This window comes from Silurus aristotelis, assembly GCF_946808225.1.
Source record: "Silurus aristotelis genome assembly, chromosome: 4".
NCBI classification, from domain to species: domain Eukaryota; kingdom Metazoa; phylum Chordata; class Actinopteri; order Siluriformes; family Siluridae; genus Silurus; species Silurus aristotelis.
The window spans coordinates 33,647,932-33,668,591 of NC_139577.1; the positions used below are offsets into that span (position 1 = coordinate 33,647,932).

At 41.1% G+C, this 20,660-nt stretch overlaps 1 long non-coding RNA gene across 1 annotated transcript in view; it reads left to right on the forward strand.

Moving 5' to 3' along the window:
- Positions 1-20,427, forward strand: part of LOC310724635 — a 314,813-nt gene extending 294,386 nt beyond the window's left edge. The window contains exon 4 of the long non-coding RNA XR_014533116.1: positions 20,309-20,427. This is a non-coding gene — a long non-coding RNA (uncharacterized lncRNA). The remainder of the gene's footprint in view (positions 1-20,308) is intronic.
- Positions 20,428-20,660: the final 233 nt, after the last annotated feature.

Below are 20,660 nucleotides of genomic sequence, written 5' to 3' on the forward strand. Positions count from 1 at the left end.
TACCTTTATTTTAACCAAATCTTTTTTTTTTTATTGATCGTTTACTTTATTGCTACAGTTCCTAACTGAGTCAATTTATATTTATTTGTTTGTTTGTTTGTTTGGTTGGTTGGTTAATTTAATGTAATTTTATTTGATTTTAATACATATTTTAAAACTGTATTGTGAAAGATTTTGAGAGTGGATTCGAATGATATTTGTTTGTTTTGGACAATTTTTCATTTGTATTTTTATTCATGAGCAATTTACATATTTAATAATATAACTAACACTGCACACATCCTGTTCATTTAAATGTAAGTTAAAAAAAAAGAGAAAATAAAAGAGTCATGACAGGTATATAAATAAGAAAAATTGTTTACATGGTTTTACGATTGGATTTTTGTTTGTTTGTTTGTTTGTTTGTTTGTTTGTATGTTGATAGGGTATACATGATTATAATTATTAACACATGAACAGTGAAATGGAAGCTGCAGACTTGCTTAGAAAACTAAATCAGCATAAAATAAGGTTGGGAGGCTGCTGTGGCCCGGAGCATGCGTTTGTTTGTTTGTTTGTTTGTTTGTTTGTTTGTTTGTTTGTTTGTTTGTTTGTTTGTTTGTATATGCACACCTTTTGTCATGGTAACAGAATCAGTTCACTTCCTCAGCATCTTTGTTTTGAACTTCTTTAGATTTCATTCTATGTTATATTTAATGAAGGAGGTATAGTGCACAATTCTTAAGGATTTTTTAATTATTTGTTTGTTTGTTTATTTTTTGTTTGTTATGAGCTGAATGTTTTTTAATAATCAGATAAATTTGGTTTAAAAAAAATACTCATTTCAATTGAGTTCATTTTGTTCTATAAGTTTAGAACTGCAAGTAGGACAAATCAGGGTTTATTAGTATGAGGCTTTTTTTTCCCACAATTTGAGTAAACAACAACAACCAGAACAATACTAGTAATAATAATAAATTATAAAATTCTAAGATCATAATTATATATATATATTAATTAGTATTTTTATTTTTATGATGGTGATCATAATACAAGAACCACTACCAATAATAATAATTATAATTATAATAATAATTAATAATATTATTATTCATATTTATATTATATTTATATTTTGTTTGCTTGTGTTTTTTTTTTCAGCCATGGTGTTAGAAATCACACAGTCATCTGATCAGGACAGAAAAGTCTCTGATCAGCTGTAATATGAGCCGATTGTGTGTGTGTGTGTGTGTGTGTGTGTGTGTGTGTGTGTGTGTGTGTGTGTGTGTGTGTGTGTGTGTGTGTGTGTGTGTGTGTGTGTGTGTGTGTGTGTGTGTTCAGGACATGTGGTGTTTTTGGGAACACATCCTCACCTATTAAAGCGAGCGTCAGTGTGGCGCCGTTGTTCTTCACCGCACTGAGCCTTGCTCCTCCCTCAGCTCGTAATGGAACTCGTTAACACACACACACGCACACGCACACACACACACACACACACACACACACACACACACACACACACACACACACACACACAGACACTTACACACTCTTCAATATTGATGAAGGGATGATGCCATAGTAAAGTTTGAGAAAGTGTTGATATGCAGGACATCATTGAGTGGTGAAGGATTGACCTGGAGTCCTCTTGTGTGTGTGTGTGTGTGTGTGTGTGTGTGTGTGTGTGTGTGTGTGTGTGTGTGTGTGTGTGTGTGTGTGTGTGTGTGTGTGTGTGTGAAAGAGAACTGCAGGTCAATCACACAAACGATAATTGATTTATAACCCCGGATTGTTGTTTTGTTCTCGTTGATGAACAGCAGAATTGTTTTCCGATCCTCCTCAGATTGATACGATTTTGACGAGGTTGATGATAAAACACTGAAACGACAGTAACAACTCGAAGGAACGCCGTAGGAACTCGGTAGCGTGCCGCGTTCTTGTCCCGGACTCGCGGTAACGTAGCGTAAAGCGGTACTAATAAACGATTCTTTATGGCGGCTTGCGTGTGGCTCGGCGTGCTGCAGAAGACGATACGACACAAACGGGAAAAATAAAACGGATCTCGTTAAACACTCGTTATGTTCGTTATTATTTATTAATTAGAACAATTTCATTGGGCTTTATGACACAGGACGCCACAGCGCTGTTGGATTCTCAATCCTGATTGGCCGGAAGGATGGAGATCCGATTTATTACCGTAAAGAGGGATTATTAATACTCTCGTTCTAATTTATAGTTTCTATAGCAACAGTTTGCTCACAGGGACATGTGAGAAGACGTTTATAAGACGTTTTTAAGAAAGGAGTCTCCAGTGTCGAACGTTTTCATGACTTACAATCATTTAATCCAATAATATTCAGGTTTTAAATGGTGGATTTTCTCATCATCTTTTTTATTTAGTAATAAACTGCAAGATTATTTAAACCTAACCCGGCTTCTTTTCTAAACATCCCATTCAACATTCGGTCTCTGTTTGTGATTATAATATCCTTCACTTCTCATCTTCTCATATCATCTTCTGGAAAGATGTTTAACTAGATTTTGTGGAGATTTGTGCTCATTCAGCTTCAAGGGTGTGAGTAAAGTCAGATAATGATGTAGGTGAGAAGGTGAGGAGGCCTGGGGTGCAGTCAGTGTTCACATTCATCACAAAGGTGTTCAATAGGGATTATAGTAGGAGATCTTCCACTTCAACATCCACATTTAAAGCAGATCTTCATCATACAGAACTTTAATACAGACAGACAGAAAAAAAGAAAGAAAAAAGGAACGTTGCATCTGAACGCTTTGGGAACGCGACTGCATTGTCCATAATGTGTGTCAGTCAAAATTGGATGCGGGCCATCAGCAGGGTGACGTCAGGACCAGGAAGTATAAAACACACATGGAGTGAATCCTAGGGTGGCCAGTGTAGCCTAGAGACACAGTGTCTTGTTCCCTCTGGGAATTAGGGTTATACGCAACCTAAAGACTTTCCCTTTTAGAAACTCAAGCTGCATCGGAACACTTTGGGAACGAGTGTCCAATCACACCAGACTGACCAGTCTCTGAAAAGTGTGTATGAGCACAGCTAGGTCAAAGGACACCATACAGGACAGACAAGCACTCCAGAGGGTGGTGCGGTCAGCTGAACGTACCATCTGCACTCCCAGGTTAGGCTCCCTAACCTGCAGGACATCTACAGCACAGTCGTAAAAAGCATTTCACTGCATGTCGTACTCTTTATGAATGTGTGTGACATATAAAATTTGATTTTGAATTTGATTTATTTTGGACAGAGGGGCCAGGAGTGGCATGTAATCTGTGTGTACAAAAGGCACTGGCTATACCTGAAGAGACTCCAGAAAGAAGGGGGCCACAGAAAGGGCCTGCAGATCTCTGACTTTCTAGAGAGAGCAAATGGCCAACAAAAAGGTGCCAGAGACTCTAAGGGGGGCTCAGACAAAGCCCCCAACACGATGGCCAGGTCCCATCCAGGCACTTTAGGTCACACTGGGGGCCTTAGCTGCCGGGTGCCATTAAGAAAATGCATCATGAGAGGGTCTCTGCCCAGAGACTGCCCCGCTAAGGGGGCGTGATATGGCGAAATGGTAGCATGGATGGAGCCAACCCTTGTTCTACCTGTCCTTGGAGAAATTCTAACACTGAACCAACCAGGCAGTGGGCTGGATCCAGCTGGTGGTGCTCACACCACGAGCAGAACATGAGCCATCTGGCCGCACATGACCTCCTCATGGAGGGAGCTCTGGAGTGAAGAATGGTCTCTAACACCTTAGTGGAGAGGCCAGAACCTCGGAGCTCTGTCCCCTCAGGCGACACTAGGAGGAGACAGACTCCATCCTGGCAAACTCTCTCCAGAACTCCCAGAAGCAGCGTGACGGGGGAAGGTGTACAGATGCAGCCTCGGCCATGCCTGAGCCATGGTGTGGAGTATTGGAGAACCAGAGGGGACAGTGCAACATCTCATGAGCCGTGAACAGATACACCTGGGCTTTGCCAGATCTCTACCAAATCTGCTCCACCATGTAAGAGTGCTGTTCTCAATGAGAGGAGCTTCCTGTGGCCCACAGGAGGATCTGGTGTTTCAGCCTCCCCTGTACAGGCTCAGACCTCCTTAATGGTTGATGTAAGAAACGACTGAGGTGTTGTACGGATCAGCATATGGTGATCTCTTAGTTCTGGAAAAAAATGCTTCAATGCTAGAAGCACGGACATCATCTATAGGCAATTGATGTGCCAAAGTAAATTGGGCCCTTCCCATAGACCTTTGGCAGAGCGACCACTCATGGTCACTCCCCACCCCATGAGGGACGCATCTGTCATTAGCGTTATGCGATGACTGGGAACTCCCAACACGGGGCCCTGAGACATCCTGAGTATCTTGAGTGAGCGGTTCAGCTGATGTAGATCCAAAATAGGACACCCACCGGCCTTTTTGGTACCTATGAAGTACCGGCTGAACCCAGACTCTCATTCTGATGGAGGGACCACCTCGATGGACCCCTTCCTCAGGAGAGTGTTTACTTCTCGTTCCATGACCAGGGCCTGGCAGGGTTAACAGATCAGAGGACGCCAGGGCACGGGGCGGGCACCGGATAATGTGGTGCAATGCACCCCTTCACGGCCGGATCCCCAGAACATCCTATGTCAGGACTTTTTTGCAGACGCCCTCTTATTGAAGATTACAGTCCTTAGATCTGTCACTTCACAGGGCTTCAGCGCAGGGCATTTCTGTACCTCCCAATGGGAGGTGGTGGGTTAAGGTTGGGGCTGTGCCCACCGAACAGCCCCATAAGAGCGGCGTGGATGTACCGCTGGAATGCCGCCACCTGTTTCTTACTATCCTGAAACCAAAGACCGACAAAGAGCCAGAAGGAGTAAGTGGAGCATCCAGCAGCACGGCCCTATCCTTGTTGAACATTTCCGAGAGGGTGAGCCAGAGGTGCCTCTCTGTCAAGACAAGGGCAGCTCATGCAGCAGGTCAGCCCGATATGTCTGCAGGACCGCCATGGTGCGCCATAGCATAACACTTACCCACTAATGGAAACATATTTCGTAGGGGCTTCGTGGGTAATGTTGGGGTCTTATGGGAGGAGGCGATCTCAGGAGAGAGATAGCTCACAAGCCTCTCTTCAACCCCTGGCGTCGCTCCATACCCGTGTTCTTTCCGCCCCATGATGTGTAAATACAGTGTTGAAAAGGGGCTGAGGGGGCAGACACCTCAGTGTGCAGGTCAGAAAAGAACAGGAGACCCCCTTGAGGAGTGCTCTCCAGGAGCAGTGTTCGCATAGAAATGTGAGCAGAATGTGTGCGGCACACTATACACAATGCGTAAAATGCGTAGAATGAGGCTCCTTTAGGACCGACCTTGCTCCGCCCCCAGCTCATCAAGCCTAGCTCACAAAGTGCATCTCCACCCCGTCTCCTCAGTGGAAGAGAGGCGGAGCTAATTCTCTTGTCGCAGGGGGAAGAAACCGCCGAAAGTCGTGCTTCCAAGCCTGTGAGCGAGTGCTAGACCGAGCGGGTGAGGTTGGAGAAAGGGACAAGCCTGTTTTAAAAACCCTCTGCTATGTCCTTTTGCGAGTCTATTGAACTGGCGCACCACTCCGCCTCAGCGCTGTCCTCGAAGAGTGCCACTCCCAGGATTTTTTTAACAACGAACAATTAACACACAATTCAACACATATACACAGAACGCTTAGTGAACAAACAGAAGCCGGTTTCAGTTCATGTGCGCTTTTTACTTCCTGGTCATGACGTCACCCTGCCGGTGACGGGTGCCGGTGTGAACGGGTTCCCAAACGTTTCGATGCAGCTCCAGTTTCTGAAAGGGAACAATTTTACAAACAGAAAAAAGAGAGAAAAAGAGAAAAAAAAAGAAAGATTAAAGGATCAATTACACAAACAGAAAGAAAGAAAGAAAGAAAGAAAGAAAGAAAGAAAGAAAGAAAGAAAGAAAGAAAGAAAGAAAGAAAGATTAGACACACATTGTGATATGAATAAACTTCATCTTGTTTCTTGTTTACTCCTGAATAAATGAAGGTTAGCGACTCCGTGGTAGTTTAAGCGTAAAAGCAGCGCTAATTCGATGCTAACGGTGCGGTTCAGCATCTCGTACTTCATCTCATCCTATTTCACTTAAACATCACCATGTGCTCGTTTCCGTTCCTTTATCTGTCCACTGTTTTTATTTCATCTGAAACCCAGATCCCAATCCCATATTCAACTCTGTTCTGATTGTGTACATGCGATTGGTGTGTGTGTGTGTGTGTGTGTGTGTGTGTGTGTGTGTGTGTGTGTGTGTGTGTGTGTGTGTTGTGCCACGCCACATTCCTCAAAGCTGAGTGTGTGTGAGCGTCTGTAATTGTGCGTGGCATAATGTAACATGAGATCCAAGCAGAGAGCAGAACTTCCACAGTAACGTTTTAAACATCTCGAGATAAGGATTGTTTTTACAGTGTGTGTGTGTGTGTGTGTGTGTGTGTGTGTGTGTGTGTGTGTGTGTGTGTATACGCGTGTGTGTGTGTGTGTGTGTATGTGCGTGTGCATTTCCATGCGGGTGTGTATGCTTTGGCATGCTCTGGGTGTCGAGGTTGTCTCAGGTTTGCAGGCCGCGGAATTTGTCTCCGAGATCAGATCTGAAGATCTCTTTTTCTGAAGAGTTAAGGCGGGACTTTCTGCTCTTAATCATACACTTCCAACCAATCAGATTGGCTCATTTCATGTGCCATGGTGACCAGATGTGACCTGTAGTGATGATAGACAGATTGACCTCTGTCAGAGTATGAGGTTTCACCACTTTTTGGACTTTTCACTCTACCGATTCCCTCAGGTGTTCATTCTGTGCTCTCTCTCTCTTTCTCTCAAAAGGTGTTTTTCTTGTCCCTTTATCTCACATGGGCCACTAGTCACAACGAACCCCACCTCCCCACCCAGCATCGTATGATACATGCTGCACAGACACACACACACACACACACACACACACACACACACACACACACACACTACCCCAAAAAACTCTGCTTGAGACGCAAACAAAAGCACAGGCCCCTGCAATGCCTCCTGCTGCCGTTTACACAGCCAGCACTGATCGCCACAGGCTGTGTGTGTGTGTGTGTGTGTGTGTGTGTGTGTGTGTGTGTGTGTGTGTGTGTGTGTGTGTGTGTGTGTGTGTGTGTGTGTGTGCGTGCGTGCGTGCGTGCGTGCGTGCGTGTGCACACTGCACCCTAGGCTTTGATGCCATTTCTGAGTGTGTGAGGCGAATGAATTTAGCGCAGCCCTATAGTATGTAGCGTAGCAACTCAAAATTAGCCTCGGTTCGTGACCCATGCTAGGATTTTTTTTTTTTATTATTGTTCCCTATAATTTATTCATAAATACAGCTTCCATCACACTCACACACACACACACACACACACACACACACACACACACACACACACACACACACGTACATGCTCATACACTTTGCTCTTTAATATGACTCATGGTTCAGAAGTTCACTGGCTTTTCTCTTGATTTATTTAGCAATTTTGTGTTTCCGTTGCTCAGGTTGCGTAACACACACGAGGCCTCGGTCCTGCTGGACTGCTGTGAGATTCACACTCCATCACACACTCCATCACACACTCCATCACACACACTCCATCACACACACACACACACCATCACACACTGCTAAGCCTCTCGAAAACCTTGTTATAGGATTATAAATTATTTTATTATTTAAAATCTGTCTGTCTGTCTGTCTGTCTGTCTGTCTGTCTGTCTGTCTGTCTATCTATCTATCTATCTATCTATCTATCTATCTATCTATCTATCTATTGGTCTGTCTGTCTGTTTGTTTGTTTGTAAACAGTGAGTCAGTAAATGAGTCAGTCAGTGAGTCAGTAATATTATTAGTAACTTTGCAATGTCACTAAGGATATTAATCTGTAAGCGAGTTAGTAAATGAATCAGTAAGTTATAAGTAAGAATCTAAATTCAGGAGAGAAATTTGTCAGCAAATCAGTAAATGATTCATTTAGTTATAAATAAATGTGTGAATTCAGAGAGGATATACACAAATGAATGAGTCAGTAGTTTAAAGCTAAATATATAAAATTAGTAAGTATATAAATCAAAATGTGAGTGAAAAAAAAGTCAGTAAATGAGTCAGTAGGTTATAAGTAAATATATGAAGTCAGTAAAGATATTAATCAATAAATGAGTCAGTCGAACAGTAATGGTATTTAGTCAGAACTTTATTAAAAAGTTCTGTTTATTAAAGTTATTGAGTCAGTTATGTATTAAGTCCATACATTTTTGAGTCAGTAAGTTATTAACTCAGTACGTTATTGAGTCAGTAAGTTATTAAGTCAGTAGGTTATTGAGTCAGTAAGTTATTAAGTCAGTAGGTTATTGAGTCAGTAAGTTATTAAGTCAGTACGTTATTGAGTCAGTAAGTTATTAAGTCAGTACGTTATTGAGTCAGTAAGTTATTAAGTCAGTACGTTATTGAGTCAGTAAGTTATTAAGTCCATACATTTTTGAGTCAGTAAGTTATTAAGTCAGTACGTTATTGAGTCAGTAAGTTATTAAGTCAGTACGTTATTAAGTCAGTAAGTTATTAAGTCAGTATGTTATTGAGTCAGTAAGTTATTAAGTCAGTACGTTATTGAGTCAGTAAGTTATTAAGTCAGTATGTTATTGAGTCAGTAAGTTATTAACTCAGTACGTTATTGAGTCAGTAAGTTATTAAATCAGTACGTTATTGAGTCAGTAAGTTAGTAAGTCAGTATGTTATTGAGTCAGTAAGTTATTAAGTCAGTACGTTATTGAGTCAGTAAGTTATTAACTCAGTACGTTATTGAGTCAGTAAGTTATTAACTCAGTACGTTATTGAGTCAGTAAGTTATTAAGTCAGTACGTTATTAAGTCAGTAAGTTATTAAGTCAGTACGTTATTGAATCAGTAAGTTATTAAGTCAGTACGTTATTGAGTCAGTAAGTTATTAAGTCAGTACGTTATTGAGTCAGTAAGTTATTAAGTCAGTATGTTATTGAGTCAGTAAGTTATTAAATCAGTACGTTATTGAGTCAGTAAGTTATTAAGTCAGTACGTTATTGAGTCAGTAAGTTATTAAGTCAGTATGTTATTGAGTCAGTAAGTTATTAACTCAGTACGTTATTGAGTCAGTAAGTTATTAAATCAGTACGTTATTGAGTCAGTAAGTTATTAAGTCAGTACGTTATTGAGTCAGTAAGTTATTAAGTCAGTACGTTATTGAGTCAGTAAGTTATTAAGTCAGTACGTTATTGAGTCAGTAAGTTATTAAGTCAGTATGTTATTGAGTCAGTAAGTTATTAACTCAGTACGTTATTGAGTCAGTAAGTTATTAAATCAGTACGTTATTGAGTCAGTAAGTTAGTAAGTCAGTACGTTATTGAGTCAGTAAGTTATTAAGTCAGTACGTTATTGAGTCAGTAAGTTATTAACTCAGTACGTTATTGAGTCAGTAAGTTATTAACTCAGTACGTTATTGAGTCAGTAAGTTATTAAGTCAGTACGTTATTAAGTCAGTAAGTTATTAAGTCAGTACGTTATTGAATCAGTAAGTTATTAAGTCAGTACGTTATTGAGTCAGTAAGTTATTAAGTCAGTACGTTATTGAGTCAGTAAGTTATTAAGTCAGTACGTTATTGAGTCAGTAAGTTATTAAGTCAGTATGTTATTGAGTCAGTAAGTTATTAAGTCAGTAGGTTATTGAGTCAGTAAGTTATTAAATCAGTACGTTATTGAGTCAGTAAGTTAGTAAGTCAGTAGGTTATTGAGTCAGTAAGTTATTAAGTCAGTACGTTATTGAGTCAGTAAGTTATTAAATCAGTACGTTATTGAGTCAGTAAGTTATTAAGTCAGTAGGTTATTGAGTCAGTAAGTTATTAAGTCAGTAGGTTATTGAGTCAGTAAGTTATTAAGTCAGTACGTTATTGAGTCAGTAAGTTATTAAATCAGTACGTTATTGAGTCAGTAAGTTATTAAGTCAGTAGGTTATTGAGTCAGTAAGTTATTAAGTCAGTACGTTATTGAGTCAGTAAGTTATTAAGTCAGTACGTTATTGAGTCAGTAAGTTATTAAATCAGTACGTTATTGAGTCAGTAAGTTATTAAGTCAGTAGGTTATTGAGTCAGTAAGTTATTAAGTCAGTACGTTATTGAATCAGTAAGTTATTAAGTCAGTACGTTATTGAGTCAGTAAGTTATTAAGTCAGTACGTTATTGAGTCAGTAAGTTATTAAATCAGTACGTTATTGAGTCAGTAAGTTATTAAGTCAGTACGTTATTGAGTCAGTAAGTTATTAAGTCAGTACGTTATTGAGTCAGTAAGTTATTAAGTCAGTACGTTATTGAGTCAGTAAGTTATTAACTCAGTACGTTATTGAGTCAGTAAGTTATTAACTCAGTACGTTATTGAGTCAGTAAGTTATTAAGTCAGTACGTTATTGAGTCAGTAAGTTATTAAGTCAGTACGTTATTGAGTCAGTAAGTTATTAAGTCAGTACGTTATTGAGTCAGTAAGTTATTAAGTCAGTACGTTATTGAGTCAGTAAGTTATTAAGTCAGTACGTTATTGAGTCAGTAAGTTATTAAGTCAGTACGTTATTGAGTCAGTAAGTTATTAAGTCAGTACGTTATTGAGTCAGTAGTTTAATGGGGTTAATTAATTCATTGATGCAGCAGGTACTGCAGAGTTTAATTAGCTCCACCCTAAAATATGTGTGTGTGTGTGTGTGTGTGTGTGTGTGTGTGTGTGTGTGTGTGTGTGTGTGTGTGTGTGTGTGTGTGTGTGTGTGAAGATGTAAAAATTAAGGAAATAAAAGTCAGTACGTTATTGAGTCAGTAAGTTATTAAGTCAGTACGTTATTGAGTCAGTAGTTTAATGGGGTTAATTAATTCATTGATGCAGCAGGTACTGCAGAGTTTAATTAGCTCCACCCTAAAATATGTGTGTGTGTGTGTGTGTGTGTGTGTGTGTGTGTGTGTGTGTGTGTGTGTGTGTGTGTGTGTGTGTGTGAAGATGTAAAAATTAAGGAAATAAAAGGCTTAAAGTATAAAAAGTCTGTCTGTCTCCAGCTGGTGTTCTGCAGGTCCTGAACATTGCCTTATGATTTTTTTTGTCTCATTCTCGTTTTTGTCTCGTAAGTGTGTGTGTTATTTCAGGTTAACGGCAGCCTTTAGGGGGCGCAGTTGAGTCCTAACAGCTGGACTTGATTGGCCAAGTGTGTTTTATTTCGAAGCCTGGTGCAGAAACTCAGAACGACAGATCTAATCTGTTGCTTAAACTCGGTGTGTCAGGCTCTTACTCTGTGTGTGTGTGTGTGTGTGTGTGTGTGTGTGTGTGTGTGTGTGTGTGTGTGTGTGTGTGTGTGTGTGTGTGTGTGTGTGTGTCTGAACAGTGTTGTTACTGCCCTGACATGTTTTATCTCCTACACACTCAGCTCCAATTTAAACCCAAGTGTGAAAAACCTTGAGCCAAAGAGATGCTTGAAAAAGCAACACACACACACACACACACACACGTTTAGTGTTAATAGTCACACTCAGTGGTAAAATACACTTCTCACACTCTGAAAATCAGCAACATGTTTTAACCCTCATTTAACACAAAAGCGAAAGGAGGTGTGGCCTATTTAGCTGTCACAATAAAGTAGGTGTCACCTGTCACTCAGAGTGAAGTGGGAGTAGCCTGTTTACCTGTCACTCAGAGTGAAGTTGGAGTGGTTGCTTACCAGTCAGTCACAGTAAAGTGGGTGTGGCCTGTTTACCTGCAAATTACAGTGAAGTGGGTGTGGTCTATTTACCTGTCAGTCACAGTAAAGTGGGTGTAGGCTGTTTGCCTGTCAGTCACAGTGTGTGGGTGTGGCCTGTTTGCCTGTCAGTCACAGTGTGTGGGTGTGGGCTGTTTGCCTGTCAGTCACAGTGTGTGGGTGTGGTCTTGGCACCTGAGCATTGAAAAAAATCAGGCTGAATGTAATCTGGTTAAATTTTATTCTTTTACTCCTACAATATTAGAGGCTTTGAAAACAGAACACACACACAGAGAAGGTGTGTGTGTGTGTGTGTGTGTGTGTGTGTGTGTGTGTGTGTGTGTGTGTGTGTGTGTGTGTGTGTGTGTGTGTAAGATCCTGTAAGCCGCTGCGCTCGGGTGTTTAGTTTTAATTATTACTCCTGCTTTTCTGCCTTGATTGCCATTAAAGCTTCTAACAGAGGAGTTTAACTAATTATTTAATTGTTGCCTCATTTGTGATAATTGGCCGTCTGAAAGAGTGCACATATGTGCCTGTGGCAGAGTTTAGCCCCGTTAGAGGGGACACACACACACACACTCACTCACACACACACACACACACACACACACTCACACACACTCACACACACACACACACACACACACACACACACACACACACACACATACATACACACACACTTACACACACACACACTGACTCACACACATCATTAACAATATAGATGGACATAAATAAGTATTTTAGTAGAAACATTTTCTATTTTTCCATCCATCTAACCATCATCCATCTATCTATCCACCTATCCATTCATCCATCTATCTGTCCATCCATCTATCCATCCATCCATTTAACCATTCATGCATACATTTACCCATTTATTCACCCATTATCCACCCATTCATCCATCCATCCATTCATCCACCGATCCGTCCGTCCGTCCATCCATCCAACCATCCAACCATTCATGCATACGTTTACCCATTTACTCGCCCATTATCCATCCATCCATCTATCCATCCATCCATCCATCCATCCATCCATCCATCCTGTGTCTAATTTCCTAATGCCCAAAACACAGTTAGAGTAGTTATTCTTTATTCCTATTTAATTTTCGTTTCTTTCTCTGTATCTATCTTTCATTTTTAGTCTCACGTTTTTTTTTTTCAGCTTTCATCAGTCATCCATCCATCCTTCCATCCCCTTTATAACCTCCTAAGATAGTGAGCAGAGAGTTAATTCTTTCTCTCTTTCTCTGTCCTATTTCAGTGTAACTCTTTCTTTCTTTCTTTCTTTCTTTCTTTCTTTCTTTCTTTCTTTCTTTCTTTCTTTCTTTCTTTCTTTCTTTCTTTCTTTCTTTCTTTCTTTCTTTCTTTCTTTTTCTCTCTCTCTGCTGTAATGGATTATTATGTGATTGGTATTTCTCCTTCACCTGATTGCTCTACCATTTTCACTCTTTGCCATCAAATTCGAGAGTGTTTGGTGTGTGTGCGTGCGCATGTTTGTGTGTGTGTGTGTGTGTGTGTGTGTGTGTGTGTGTGTGTGTGTGTGTGTGTGTGGGGTGGGCTTCAAAGACGTGTGTGTGTGTGTGTGTGTGTGTGTGTGTGTGTGTGTGTGTGTGTGTACACTCCAGCGTGCCAGATCAGAGGCATAGCAGGGCATTGTGGGTAAGGGGCGGCGTTGGGGACGCCATTAAAGCGGTGCGGGATCGGGATCGAGTCCCAGCACCACAGCTGTGGTTTGGAGCTGAAAAGGAACCGAGTCGATTAAAACCCTGAACTGCTGCAGCGCTCGACCTCGTTCACTCTCATCCCCGACACGCTTCACTCCAACACATGCTCCTTCTGATTTGTGTTTTTGAAAATGGAGGAGTGATGTTCACACACACACACACACACACACACACACACACACATGCTGGCTGATGTATCAGGGACACAAAAGAGCAGTTGGAGTTCGAGCCCTTTGTGCCAGCTCTGTCTAATCCAATATCTCATACTCCGTCTGATTTTGGCGTCTCTGGCTGCGTTTCTCAGAACGAAAAAAGAACAGAAAAATAGACTCGAAAAATTGAAAGAAAGAAAGAAAGAAAGAAAGAAAGAAAGAAAGAAAGAAAGAAAGAAAGAAAGAAAGAAAGAAAGAAAGAAAGAAAGAAAGAAAGAGAAAAGAGCATTGTTTTGGTGCGATAAACAATATAGTTGTGTCTGAAAGTTCTGTGTATCTCAGGGGTATATTGAGATAAAAACAGCTCAACCTTTAATTCCAAAACTGAGTAAGGAGACACGTTTGTTCTTAAAATGGGACAAACTGCCTCGTGGGACGGCGTGTCTGCGGGCATGAAATCACACTCCGAGGACCAAACAGGCCCCCGAGGGAGCGGCTGAGCCGCTGGATCAGCATTCACCCATCTCTTAATGAGAAAGGACATTGAGCTTGTTCTCAGCTCGCCGCTGTCTCGTATCCAGTAGATATTATTTAGACTGTTTGTGTAATTGCCCTTTTTGTTTTGCTCAATTGTCCATTTCCTCATGGGCTTAATTTATCTCCACTGTACAGCGTCTCAACTACAGAACCAACAGCGTTCAGCGTCCAGCTACAGCACAGAGGTGACGTCTACACTAATCCACGTCCACACTCTCATTTTCAAGCATTGCAAAAGTGAAAACGTTTTCCACACTGAAACGTCTGAAAACGCTCGCGGTTTACGTCAAAAACGTAAAATTGCGTAATTTCCACCTGTCGACAAGAAAACGTCGTATTTACATTCATCCAGTTTGGAGAGCGTTTTTTAAATGGCTGCGTTTCCTTGTGGGTGAAACATCGTTTCTGTGTGGAGGCAAAAACTAAAAAGAGAAACATAAACATTTTTAAACTAAAATTATTCATGCCTTAACCATGATGACTGTGGAGAATGATGATGGTCATGAGGATGACGATGATGAATATTGTGGTGAATGATTGTCATGATGATGATGATGATGATGATGATGATGAAGATTGTGGTAAATAATGAGGATGATGATAAAGATGGTGGTGAATGATGATGGTAATGGTGGTCATGATGATGAAGTAGAAGATGATTGTGGTGAATGATTATGGTGATGATGATGGTGGTGGTCGAGGTGCTGGTCATGATGATGATGGTGATGGTGGTGGTGATGGTGCTGGTCATGATGATGATGGTGGTGGTGGTGGTGATGGTGCTGGTCATGATGATGATGGTGGTGGTGGTGGTGGTGGTGATGGTGCTGGTCATGATGATGGTGGTGGTGGTGGTGGTGGTGATGGTGCTGGTCATGATGATGATGGTGGTGGTGGTGGTGATGGTGCTGGTCATGATGATGATGGTGGTGGTGGTGGTGATGGTGCTGGTCATGATGATGATGGTGGTGGTGGTGGTGGTGATGGTGCTGGTCATGATGATGATGGTGGTGGTGGTGGTGATGGTGCTGGTCATGATGATGATGGTGATGGTGGTGAATGATGATGGTGATGATGGTGGTGATGATGCTGGTCATGATGATGATGGTGGTGGTGGTGGTGATGGTGCTGGTCATGATGATGATGGTGATGGTGGTGAATGATGATGGTGATGATGGTGGTGATGATGCTGGTCATGATGATGATGATGATGGTGGTGAATGATGTACTTCCACGTTAATCCTCTGGCCTTTGTTTCCTCTCAGGGAAATCTGTGCTGAAACACACACACACACACACACACACACACACACACACACACACACACGACAGCTTGGTTTAATCAGAGGTCAGTCTTACAGTCGATTCAGACCCAAAACCATCTCCACCTTGATGTTTGTTTGGGGTCTGTTTCCCGCCACCTCCTCCTCCGCCTCGGCGTTCCGGGCGTTTGAACGCAGCAGAGACGGCTTTCCGAGCTTAATGTGGGGTTTAGAGCGAAAATGCATCAACAGCAAATCGTGAGCGCGTGATTACCCAGGGGCCCCGCCCCCTCCCCCACCCCCGCTAGCTTCATTTTCATTATGCTAATTTGCTGGAGTAACAGTTGTGATGCGTGTGCAGGAAGGAGGCCGTGATCTGTGCTTTCATTTACCTTTATTAATGCAGATAGATAGATAGATAGATAGATAGATAGATAGATAGATAGATAGATAGATAGATAGATAGATAGATAGATAGATAGATAGATAGATAGATAGATAGATAGATAGATAGATAGATAGATAGATTATTATTATTATTATTATTATTATTATTATTATTATTATCCTGGTAATCACATCACGATCAGAAGGTCAAGTGTTTAAACTTTAGTAGAAATAACTACCAGTGTGGGGCCCTTGAGCAAGGCCCTTAGCTCTGGTTTGCTCCAGAACGCTGTATCATGGCCGACCCTGTACTCTGACTCCAGCTTCTTAACATCACTGAGCAATGTGAAGAAAGAATTTATGAGAACAGCAATAAAGAAAGGAGAGGAATGTTACTCTAAATAGATGGGAAAAAAACAGTCTTAAATACACTTCATCACACCATGCTGCTGTTTACCCATAAGTGTCATCTTATAGCCTTTTGTTACCGTGTGTGTGTGTGTGTGTGTGTGTGTGTGTGTGTGTGTGTGTGTGAGTGTGTGAGTGTGTGAAATATCTGGGCCATTTAAAGGGCGTGTTTAATTACGATCTCTGCATTAACACTCATCTCACTTCCTCTCCTTCTTCTTCTCGCCATATTTTTTTCCTCCCTCTGGTGCAGCGGGACGTTTCTCACTCTCGATCTCGTCTCGAATGAGGCTCCGGTGCAAATCCCAGCATGAACGTTTCCACGTCTATTCATAATAAAGAAGAGGAGATTCGGGGAAAGTGGGTGAGACGTGGAATCTGTGTCTTACAGGTCAATAGTAAAGAGAGAGAGAGAGAGAGAGAGAGAGAGAGAGAGACAGAGAGAGAGATGCAGAAATGAAGACTGAACAAGGGAAAAGAGGGAGTGGAGAGTCTCAGATCAGGGAACAGAAAAAAATGTAGGAAACACTGATGTTCTGTTTTTTTTATTATTATTTTAAATTAAGATAAAAAAATTTACATTTTGCATTACTGTGTTCATGTCCATTTGGCAGGTGACGTCACATCCGGTCGCCTCCCGCATTTGCGGCAAAAGAAATCGGTGCGTCATGTCATATCTGGTCGCTTGCGTCATTCGCAGAAAAATACATTTTATTTATTTTCATATCCGGTTTCCTTCCATAAGAAATTGCCACACAACTTTATACCCCAAATGTCCTACCTGTAGATGTCATATCCGGTTTCCTCCCATACTTGCAGCCTAAGAAATTGGCACACAACATTATACCCTAAAAGATCTACACATATATGATATCTCGGTTTTTCTCCCGTATTTGCTGTGGAGTGTAATCGGTGCGAGATTTCATATCCGACCGCCTTCTATATTTAAAGCAAAGAAATTGGTGCATGATGTCATGTCTGGTACCCGCCCATATTTCCGGCTCCGATCGGCGGCAAATTTCCCACCGAAGTGGTTTCTTTTTTGTGTGTTTCTCTGTAATATTAATAATGCATTATATTATAATATAATAATTAAGCTTAATGCTAATGTGGTGGAGAAAAGCCCTTTCTTCGTTTGCTGCTCCTCACGACTGCACGCTTCCTTTCTTCACTCGACTGCTAAAAGTCATGCAAATGCCCAAGTGACCCCGGGGTCAGTGGCGAGTCACGCTTCGGCGTGGATGGCGTCTATTTGATGTACGATTTGGTCTTCGTTTTCCCAGAACGCCGAATTTCTCGTTATCTCCCAAACCACAGCGTTCGCTTGTGCAGCCCGGCCCAGTGGGAGGGCTGTGTCTCAATCCCACAAATCTTCACTTAAAATCCACTGAGTACCCCGATCCCAGCTCTCCACGGCAAAGCTTTTACTGCTGAACTCTCACGAGATACACACACACACACACACACACACACACACACACACACAGTGAAATGTCTGGGAAAAGCAAGTCTGAGCACGAGGTGTAGAAAAGCTTTAGTCAGCACACGGATGGCCGTGAAGCAGGCAACGGGAAATGTGTGTGTGTGTGTGTGTGTGTGTGTGTGTGTGTGTGTGTGTGTGTGTGTGTGAGAGAGAGAGAGAGAGAGAGAGAGAGAGAGAGAGAGAGAGAGAGAGAGAGAGAGAGAGAGCAATAATCTGTCCTCATCAGGACACATGCAATTACGGGTCATCAAAGCAGATGTGTAAAAGCTCAGAGCTCCACAGAGGCGGTGTGTGATGGCCCACTGCAGCCGTGTGATCATGGCCACTGATTACGCTGAAGCCCGGAGTGCAAAACGCACACTTGAAACAATTAACACGACCATCACATACACACACACACACACACACACACACACACACACACACACACACAACACACACACTGAAAAGACCTTTAAAAACCTTCATGTACCGGAGCTCGGATTACTTTCCGAATCATGGCCTTGTTTGCGTGGCTTTAAAACCCAAACGCAGTGTGTGTGTCCAACCCCTCACTTCATCTACACTTCACTCGGGACCCTGCGTCTGACCCCCGTTCGACACGCTACGCCTCGTCCCGTTACACACACACACCTTTCTTTCTTCTAAATCAGAAACCAAACTCTCAGCAGTTCAGTATTACATTGTGTAGGGGGCGGGGCTTCATGGAACTCCACCCAGTCAGTGCATGAGATTTAGACCAATCACACGTAAGATCAGAGGGTGGGAAGATAGCAACATAAACTAGTGTTAGCACGGGGCAGAACAATGGTCGTTATGGTAACGCTGGGGTTCGCGGGTCGGTGATCAGTGACGAAGGAATAACACTAATTTAAGCAAATAAGAAATTTGAGTGTAAGAAGTGGAAGGAAGGAAGGAAGGAAGGAAGGAAGGAAGGAAGGAAGGAAGGAAGGAAGGAAGGAAGGAAGGAAGAAAGACATGCTACTACTACTACTACTACTAATAATAATAATAATAATAATAATAATAATAATAATAATAATAATAATAATAATAATAATAATAATGTGCCAATGTAAATTTTATTATTATTATTATTATTATTATTGTTGTTGTTGTTGTTGTTGGTGTTGTTGTTGTTGTTGGTACAGGTGTTTCTGTACATAAGTAAAACAGGGTTGTAGTGTTGTTCTTTGGTTCACACAGACGTTTTTTTTTTCTTTTCTTCATCACTACGTCCTTATACAGTTTATATTTAGGTCACAGAAAAGCCGTCAGCCGTCTCTCAGCACATGGAGAACCAGAGAACCCTCTGTTTATGTTCCTCCTAATGACTTCATTTACATTTCACTGCCTGCATGTGTACGAGTTCACACACCGCAGCCTGAACCCCCGTCTGAGCTTCATACACACTTCTAATCACTCTGTCACCAGCTTCTATATACAATATTCTCCCAGCAGTACACTCTTCTCACTTAGCTTAGAGCAGCTGTAAACACTTACTCCATCATCATCATCATCACCCCCCCCCCCCCCCTCTCTCTCTCTCTCTCTCTCTCTCTCTCTCTCAGCAAATTCATAACATGAAGATTATATAGACAAAGTATTGAGACCCCTGATTTTTCCTGCTCTATCTGGTTCTTCTCCAAACTGTTACCACAAATTTGGAGACACAAAATTCTACAGGAAATTGAACAATGACGATGCCCTTGTGCACAAAGCACAAGATGAAGATCTGTTTTCCATGTGGAGGTTGGAGTGGAAGATCTCCTGCTATAGAGCTCCAACCCTTTTTAGCCCTCCTCACCTCACCTTTATCACTGCCTGACTTTCTGACACCCTTCTCACACAAATCTCCACAAAATCGAATGGAACATCTTCCCAGAAGAGTGGAGCTTATTATAAGAGGATTAAATGTGGAATGAGATGTTAAAAAAAAGCACGGAACAGTCTTATGCTCAGACGTCCACAAAATGTTTGTCATATTTCCTATTTTATTATTATTATTATTTATATTAATTAATTATGTTATTTATTAAAAAATAAAATAAACACGGTTCTGGCAGAAATATTTAGGGATCGTACTTTTTTTTGTTTGTTTTTTACATTTATTTCCAAATAAAGGAAAACAAAACAAACATTTAAAGCAAAAAGGCTTTAATTACTTCTTAATCAGGCTGAAGGTATTCATATATACAGTATATATATATATATATATACATTAATAAATAAAGTTCAATTAAATTATTATTACAATAATATAGAATTTATTAAATGCGTGCTACATAAAGCATATATAATATATGATTTGTGTGTGAATAAAAAAACAGTTAATAACCAGTAAATAAAAATAAATAAATAAATAAATAAATAAATAAATAAATAAATAAATACAAACTATTGAAAAAAATCAGCAGAAACCATTAATTTATTCATTTCAAATAAATTAAATTAAATACTTTTTTTAATGCTTATTGTTGTTGCTCTATTGTTCCCTCTCTCTCTCTCTCTCTCTCTCTCTCTCTCTCTCTCTCTCTCTCTCTCTCTCTCTCTCTCTCTCTTTCTCTCTCTCTGCAGACTGATGGTCAGATCTCCAATTCTGCTGTGCTAAGCTCCATGGATTAGTGTGTTTACACTCAGCAAGGTTCCTGATTGGCCAGATGAGATCCATTCGCATCACTTCCTGTGCAGTGGGTAAGTCGAGCTGCGTGTTGGATTTTGGAGTTTATAATCCTCAGTTGTGATACTGACACACACACACACACACACACACACACACACACACACACACACACACACCACAACATCTTTCTCACAACAAAAGCTGTCTATCATGTGTCAGTGTTTGTGCTGTAACAAGGAAAAGCGAGGACTGAGAGGAAACGTGGTAAGAATGTTGTTTTTTTTGGAGACGTGTGCAGCGTGAACA